The following is a 7,791-nucleotide window of genomic DNA, read 5'->3' as shown; positions in this document are numbered from 1 at the left end:
AATACACAATAGTCACCATACTTTATTAAACAACACTTTATTGGAGGACACAGAATAAAGTTGATAAAGTAGCATAAAGACAAATGAGATTCAAGATAAATAAAAATGTGTCTTCAAAAATACATTAACATCATAATAGTCCATTCACAGCTGCTGAAGCCATAAAATTAGTGCCAGAGAATCATATTCAGTCACCTACAGAAAACAGATTTGATATTGTGTTGGAAAATAATGATTCATTATCACAGCTAAACTGGTTTCTTGCTCTTCCCTGAACATGTCTCTATCGTGTTCATGTTCTTCTTCCTCGTCTAAACAGTTTGTTCAGTTGAAGAACAGAAGATGTGATCACTGATGTGGTGTAGCTTTTTCTCAACTAGAAGAAGAAGTCTCAACATCCCATTGTCAGGCGTTCTCCAGTCCTGGTCTGAAAGTAAAACAGAAAACAGAAACCATTCAAATAAAGTTGTTTAATGGCCAGTCGGGTCAGCTTATGTTCTGCGTTATTTAAAGCAGTGATGGGCTACTCTGGCCCTCAGCGTCCACTGTCCTGCAGGTTTAGCTCCGAACTCAAACCCTCCTGCCTATTGTCTAGAAGTAAACCTGAAGACTTTGGTTAAAATTTTCAGATGTGCTCGATTAGGGTTGGAGGTTAACTCTTAATTAACCTCAAAAAGTAGAATGCAAAGGGCCAGAGTTGCCTGTTCCTTACATAAATTTACAAAGCAGCAGTCAGTACATTATATAATATACACATTGAAGTATATATATATATATATATATATATATATATATATATATATATATATATATATATATATATATAGGAGCACATAATATAAGCTAAGTACTGAACAAAAACAGTTTTACCCATATCAACTGCAACCTATTTTAAAAGATCTTTAAGAAAGGCATGGTCTCTTTTGAGCCTTTGCCAGTGATGCTTGATTTCTTTCCAGACAACATACTCTTCTGTCAATTGTTTCAAGAGCTTCACATGATCAAAAACCAAGGGAAAACCTGTACAACACATGTGTCAAACTCAAGGCCCGCGGGCCAAATCCGGCCTGCCACATTATTTTATATGGCCCGCGAGAGCATATGGAAATTTAGGCGGCCGAAAATAACATTTTCGTTTTTTGACCGAAAGATACTAAAAAGCCGCCGCGCAGGGGCGGGTCTACGTGGTGGCCAGGGGGGGCACCGGCCCCCCCTGAAATTCGGTTGGCCACCCCAGGTGCCCCCCCTATAAGATGTCTTGTGATTGGTTCATTTTACGGCCAATCAGTTTATAGACTCTACTGAAGTTCGCGATTCAAAAAGTGCAGCGCCAGAAAAACAACGGTCATCGCGGACTTGGACTTTTACTGTCCTTATCAATCAAGAGTGGGGAAGTCAAGACACCAAACAAAGAGCTGCCAGTCATCACCACCGAAACAGAAGTTTTAGTTCCAGAAGTTTCAGCTGTTTTAGTTGAGGTCTGCCTTCCTTCTTTTTCGACTGTTTTCCTCTCTTTCTGCTACTGTTACTCCAGAGCTGCCAACTCTCACACATTCACCGTGAGACACACGCAATTTTCACACTCTCTCACGCCACATCCATTTTCTCACGCACAGAAAAATCGCGAAGCAAAGAGGACACGGAGACCGCCAGACTAGACAGAGCAGGTTACTTATGACATAAAAAAAAATCTCAGCTCTCATATTCTGTCAATTTTATTACGAAATTCAAACGTTTTGGCGCTTGTAACGTTAAATGTTACGTGACAGATCCCTAGCGCACGTGAACCGATCATCTCTACTAGCTAATAGTAAAAAAACATGAATGAACACTGAAGATACAGCTAAAACTTACCGAAATGTATATTCCTCATACATAATATCGATCAATCAGTGTTTTTCATAAGTGTGAAGAGGTCAATAACACAGCTGGAGAACAATTATGTCCCATTTACCTCAGGAAAGCCATTTAATTAATATAATAGGCTATAGTACATTGGCAAGAAAAAAATAGCTATAGAGAGTATTAGTTAAATATGTGTTCTATATTACATATTATAATTTTACTTATATCATTAATTAAAGTTATTATAATTTTTTAAAAAATGTACGCATTATATTTAATTTGAGTTATTTTTAACCTTAAATAATAGCCTACTACCAGCTGATAGGGCTCTCTGTATGTTTACAGCATCAGGTGAGTTGTTTTTTTCTTTAGAAAAAAACGCCTATCTTGTGTAGCCTACCTAATATTTATCCAAATGAGTCAATATTAAATCAAATCACAATAATTGAATTGAAATAATAAAAAAGTGTAGTTTACCAGAAATTGTACCAAAACATTGTAACATGTCACTAAACCTAATAAAATTCAGTTTAATTACTAAAATGTTAGTGACAATCACAATACACTCCAAGCTAAACTAAAAAAGTTGGCAGCTATTATTGTTTCTAGACTAAAGACTGTTCTTTAATATATTAGTAGAGCACAAATGTAATGGTTCCATATTTTATTTTTAAACTGTGGTGTTTTCATTTGAAGTGTTACAGTGCTAAAACTTTAACTCTGTGTTACTCAGCTTTTTTGTAAATTAATCTGAAAAAAATGTTGAATGAAACACTATGATGTTTTGGCCAAACCATTTGAATTATTACAGTGGGGGGATTTTTTCTTTATTTTTCTTTATTTATTTATTTATTATTTGAAAGAGATTGTGAATAAAACTACTGTATATTGTAATGGCCAAACTACTTATTAAAAGAAAATAATTGACATCGTTTCTGCTTCTGGGATTTTAAAATTGCTCATTATTAAAATTGCTTTTATTTTATAAACTTGTTAGTTTTATGGAAACACTAAAAATAATAAACACTGGCTCTCAAATTCAACTTAATGGATATATAGGGATAACAAAAAACTAAATTAATCAAAAATGTGCTTTATTACTACATTTGTTTACAAGTAACTTTATTCAAGTTAAAAAAATAATAAAATCAATAGGATTTACGTAATATAGGCTACTGTAGAATTTAGCTTCTTTTTTTTTTTTGGTCACTGGCGGCCACCCCGTTTGGAGGCAGTGCCCCAGCATGGCCCCCCCACTGAAAATGCTCTAGACACGCCCCTGCCGCCGCGCCCCTCCGTGTTCGGCGATGGTTTGACTCTGGCTCAACGTGTTTTATGACTTTGCGTGCGAGTCCGCTTCCGAAGATGCATAACTTCTAAGCGCGTTCCGCTATGTGTGTGCGCTGTGCTCTCCGCTCCGTGTTCACAGCGCGTTCTGCTCAATGTTCGGCAAGCAACCTCCGCGTGTGTGTGTGTGTGTGTGTGTGTGTGTGTGTTGCGAGCTCTGCTCACGCTCACCGGAAAGGCAAAGTCCGCTAAAAAAACGAGCCGACATGAAATTTCTCTGGACTTGTTTCTTTTTGCAATAGCACTACTGTGCTGTAACATGTGTATCATGGTGTGTATAGCCGTGCTGGGCAACACTGGTAAAATTACTCTCGTTCACTGGTCCTCTCCCTGCTCTGCTCATGCTTTGATTAAAAATAGCTTTGTAGGACTATACTTTATTTTGACAATTGGTCAAAAAATAAATCTGTTAAATCTGATTCTGCTGCATAGAACTGATTGAAGAATAATATATTGATATTTTATATTATTTTAAAATACTGTAGGTACCAGTATTAACCTTTGCACCATTTGGATCACTCCGCTTATCTGTGTTTGCGACACTTGCATCATTAAGCCAGTAGGTGGCGACAAGTGACTGTCTTTATGAGTGAACAATTGAACTTAAAACTGATTAGTGCCAAAAACATTGATTAACTCAGGAAAGAAACAAGTTGCTGAAACCAATCTTTAATGCTAATATAAATTGCTCATTTGCCTCTGGACACAAAAAGATTGCACTGGTGTTCGATTGAAATGTAACATCTATGCAAAATAATCCTTGAAAGATTTCTCATTTAAGGCCATTCCTGTTTGGAATATGTGATTGTGTATTGTCAACAATAAGCAGAAACATTCTGCATATCCATTTTGTAGTCTGGATCATTTATTGCAATATTTATCCTCATTCTCATTTTTAAGAATCTGTTATCTTGACAAATAATTTATGCTACTGCCCACTGACATGCTTTTAAAGCTATTGTTATCACAATTTTTTGGCCTTTAAACACCTTAAAATGCACATATGTAGGTCCGAGAAATCCAAAAGTCTTACAGTTACAACCGGCCCTTTGATGGCAGCCATAATGCTGAAGTGGCCCTCAGTGAAAATGAGTTTGACACCCCTGCTGTACAATGTAAAATTGTCAACATCAAATTATTTACTACATTTTACAGCATTGTTTCAATACAATACATACCAATGGACTCGCTCACTTTTCTGTCTTCTTTGGGCACCAGATGTTCCTTCCTCACCCGAAACAAAGGACTTATTCGATTAGCTTGCGTTGATATAAGGACTGGTCTTCCTTCTCTGCTGTAAAACAAGAAAGTCTCGACTTACTCTATGTGCAATTACTATTGTTCCTGAAACATAAATTAAGACAGTATTAAATAAGTTAATTTACCATATGATTCAGGAGAGAACATTTGATGAGTAAATACTGATTGCAATATTCTAAAAACTTCACCTGGGAAGGGCTGATCACGGCAAGATTCGCTGCGACTCACTAGTAGCTCTTGTAATGGTTGGCTCTTAAAAGAGCTGTTGAGTTTGATATTGTAGAGCTTTAAAAAAAGGACTAAGTAATCCTGCAAAACAGAAAGGAAGGTCATTTTAATACATTACTTGCAAATAGTCAGTTTATAACTGTATGATATGTTTTCTGTAAAGAGTGTTGCATAATTAAATGTTAAAAGCATTTTTATTTTATAAGTTCACTGATATGTGGGCATTTCTATGAATAAAAGTATGTCTTTAATAGCAAGCAATAATCATATGAAAATGATTTACATGCAAACGGGACAGTTATCAGCAGTGTAACTGATCTGATTATGACAAAATAATCGAGTATTTGACGTCATGTGACAAGTCAGATAAGCTTTTCCACTCTTGCAAACAGAGGTAGGTTATGAGGTGTGGAGAGACATCATGTATCACTGGAACATTAACAGACGGGGACCAATTTGCAATTAATATAAACTTTCTGACAGTGTGTGTGACATCCGACAACTTTCCAAGAAGTGGCGCAACTGATTTACAAATATCGCGATAAATATGTACAGGAATTGAGGCAGTAGCCAATGACAGCACTAGGAGTAAAAGCTGCAGGATTGTGTATGAGTATACAAATATGTACGAGTATCGTACGAATTTGACAACTTGTTAAATCTTGTGAATTATTAAGACATTCAGACTATGTTTGTACTGATTGGGCTATGGGTTTTGTGAGAAAAGTTTTAAGAAACAACAAATGCTTGATAAAATGTTTGATTTAGGGTTAAAACCAACACATACATACCATTGTGAATATTTGCCTTTGCAGCTTTCCGTCTCCTCCGTTTACTTCTCCTCAAACAATAATGGGCTGACTGAGTCCGAAAGGCCCTTTTGGTCTTTTCAGCTGAAAAACGAGAAAAGAAAATATCATTATGTATAATATATAGGATTATTTAAAGGAAAAAGTACTGATTTACCTTACAAATGTTGGATGTTACATTATAAAGCATTAAAAGCATGGCAAGTGTTGTGGTTAATATGCATTTACAACAAATATCACTTTAAAACTACCAATACAGAGGTAAAAGCATGTTAAGTTTTGTGGTTACTGTCCTTTTACCACACCCTATCACAGTAAAACTAGGGTTACTGTGGTAAAAGCATGGTAAGTGTTGTGGTTACTGTGCATTTACAATAAGTATCACATTAAAACTACCAATATTGTGGTAAAAGCATGGTAAGTTTTGTGATTACTGTCTTTTTACTACACTTATCACAGTAAAACTAATGTTACTGTGGTAAAAGCATGGTAAGTGTTGTTTTTACTGTGCTTCTACTACAAATACAACTTTGGAACTAATTGTAGGCTACTATTTTTAATCTGATATGAATATCTAAGCCTATAGCACGTCACGTGACAGGCAGTGTTTATATTTAGAAAGCAATGAAACGCAAAGTCTCCGTGGAAATGGCAGATATAATGGCAGATTAATATGGACAAACAGAAAAGACATTATTTCACACATTATTAGGACAGCGTATTTAGGTATTTATTTACTAGGCTACTTACCAACAGCTGACACACGTGAACTGATGCCAAATATCGCGATGTGTTCGGAACAAGACTTCTTCAGCGCGATTTCCTACTAATAAAATATCATTTTAAAAATATCAATAAACAGCAAAGCAATCCAGCTTCCCTGGCAATAAGACCGAAATAATAACATTAAAAAAATACATAAACCACGATAAGATCTTGTGAATAAATGTTGATTAAACAGCTTCTCTGCTGCAGCCGACAGGCAGAAATAATCGAGCTGTGATCTCGAAAGACGAAAAATTACGAAATAAACGTGTCCGTGGCACGAATCAATAGATTAAATTACGTGACCATACCACGAACGTTGGAGTTATCCGTGGTCTCACCACAGACTCAATCCGTGCTCCTACCACAGATTTTAGATCTGACTATAGCCAAGCGAGCAATAGGTGTAAAACGCCATCAAACTGGATTTGATGATGACAGGACGAGACAAAATGTCAAGTTAATTACATGCCATTGCAACACAGTCGACCTAAAGCTTATAAGTTCCTAAACAAGCCAGCAACATTACAACGTCCATGAGTGAGGTCAGGTTGTTGAGGTCCGTGGTGCCATCACGGGACTTTGGTTAGGCTAACTGAAACAAACCGAAATTTTATGATGACAGGACAATGCAATAGCTTCAATAACAGTCAGGGTAACGTCATTATGACATTTGATGTTGGAAAAGTTCACAAATACTTCAAATGTTGCGTTTCCAAATGAGAAAGCACGTCGATTGAGTGAGATCTGTACTCCGTCATTGAAACGGGTATCCGTGTGTGGACCACGGAAGGTCAGTGTCATTGACTTGCGTTGGAGTTATATCCGTGGCCGCCTCACGGAATTTGGGGCGATTCCGTGATGGCTCCACGGATTTTGAGTTAAGGGCCCGTGGACATTTCACGGAATCCTGTGAGACCAGGTTGGCGCTACACACCGCGAGCGGGCATGTCGGAGAATAGCGCGGACACGCGTTAAAAAACGCACCGTGAGCGGGCATGTCGGAGAATAGCGTGGACACGCGCTTCACACTGCGAGCGGGCTGCGGGCACCCAAAAGATTGTTTGGCTATCAATATCCCTCACATCACTCATTTTTTTAAATTCTGAAAACAGACTTAATTAAACGAACAAGCTCCAGGGGGACCATTTAGGAGCATGTACCTGTATGCTACTCAGCATCAATGGGTCACCTCTTTCTGAATTCCCCTATAACTAACTGTAACTCCCCTGTAACTTCTCATTTTAACTTTTCTGAAACATTAACCAAGATGGCCTAGTATTGTTGTTATGAGTGTGTTGTCTCGTTTTTCCACTGTAATTCTTAAAGTTAATATAGGCCTAATCTGACTGAGGAATCTTAAAAGTAAATATTTTAACTGTGGTCAAATGTAAATTAACTTGTGCCTATTTAACTTTATTCAAAAAAATATTATTTAATTCTGCAATTTGCCTTCATTAGCGATTACTGAGCTAGACAATGACATCACTGAATTCAATAATGAAATACCTTTAACTGAAAATTGAATGTTTAATCC

General features: G+C 36.9%; 1 long non-coding RNA gene across 1 annotated transcript; it reads right to left on the bottom strand.

Annotated features, from left to right (window-relative positions):
* Positions 1-7,050, bottom strand: LOC308694277. Its single transcript, XR_014030573.1, has 6 exons — positions 6,954-7,050; positions 6,240-6,315; positions 5,472-5,573; positions 4,641-4,761; positions 4,371-4,483; positions 1-427 (listed from the first exon to the last, which is right to left on the bottom strand). It is a non-coding gene; the product is annotated as an uncharacterized lncRNA (long non-coding RNA).
* Between the last annotated feature and the right edge of the window lie 741 nt (positions 7,051-7,791).

The sequence above is a fragment of the Scardinius erythrophthalmus genome (assembly GCF_964197995.2).
Source record: "Scardinius erythrophthalmus genome assembly, chromosome: 7".
Lineage (NCBI taxonomy): Eukaryota > Metazoa > Chordata > Actinopteri > Cypriniformes > Leuciscidae > Scardinius > Scardinius erythrophthalmus.
This window is presented reverse-complemented; position numbering and strand designations above follow the sequence as displayed.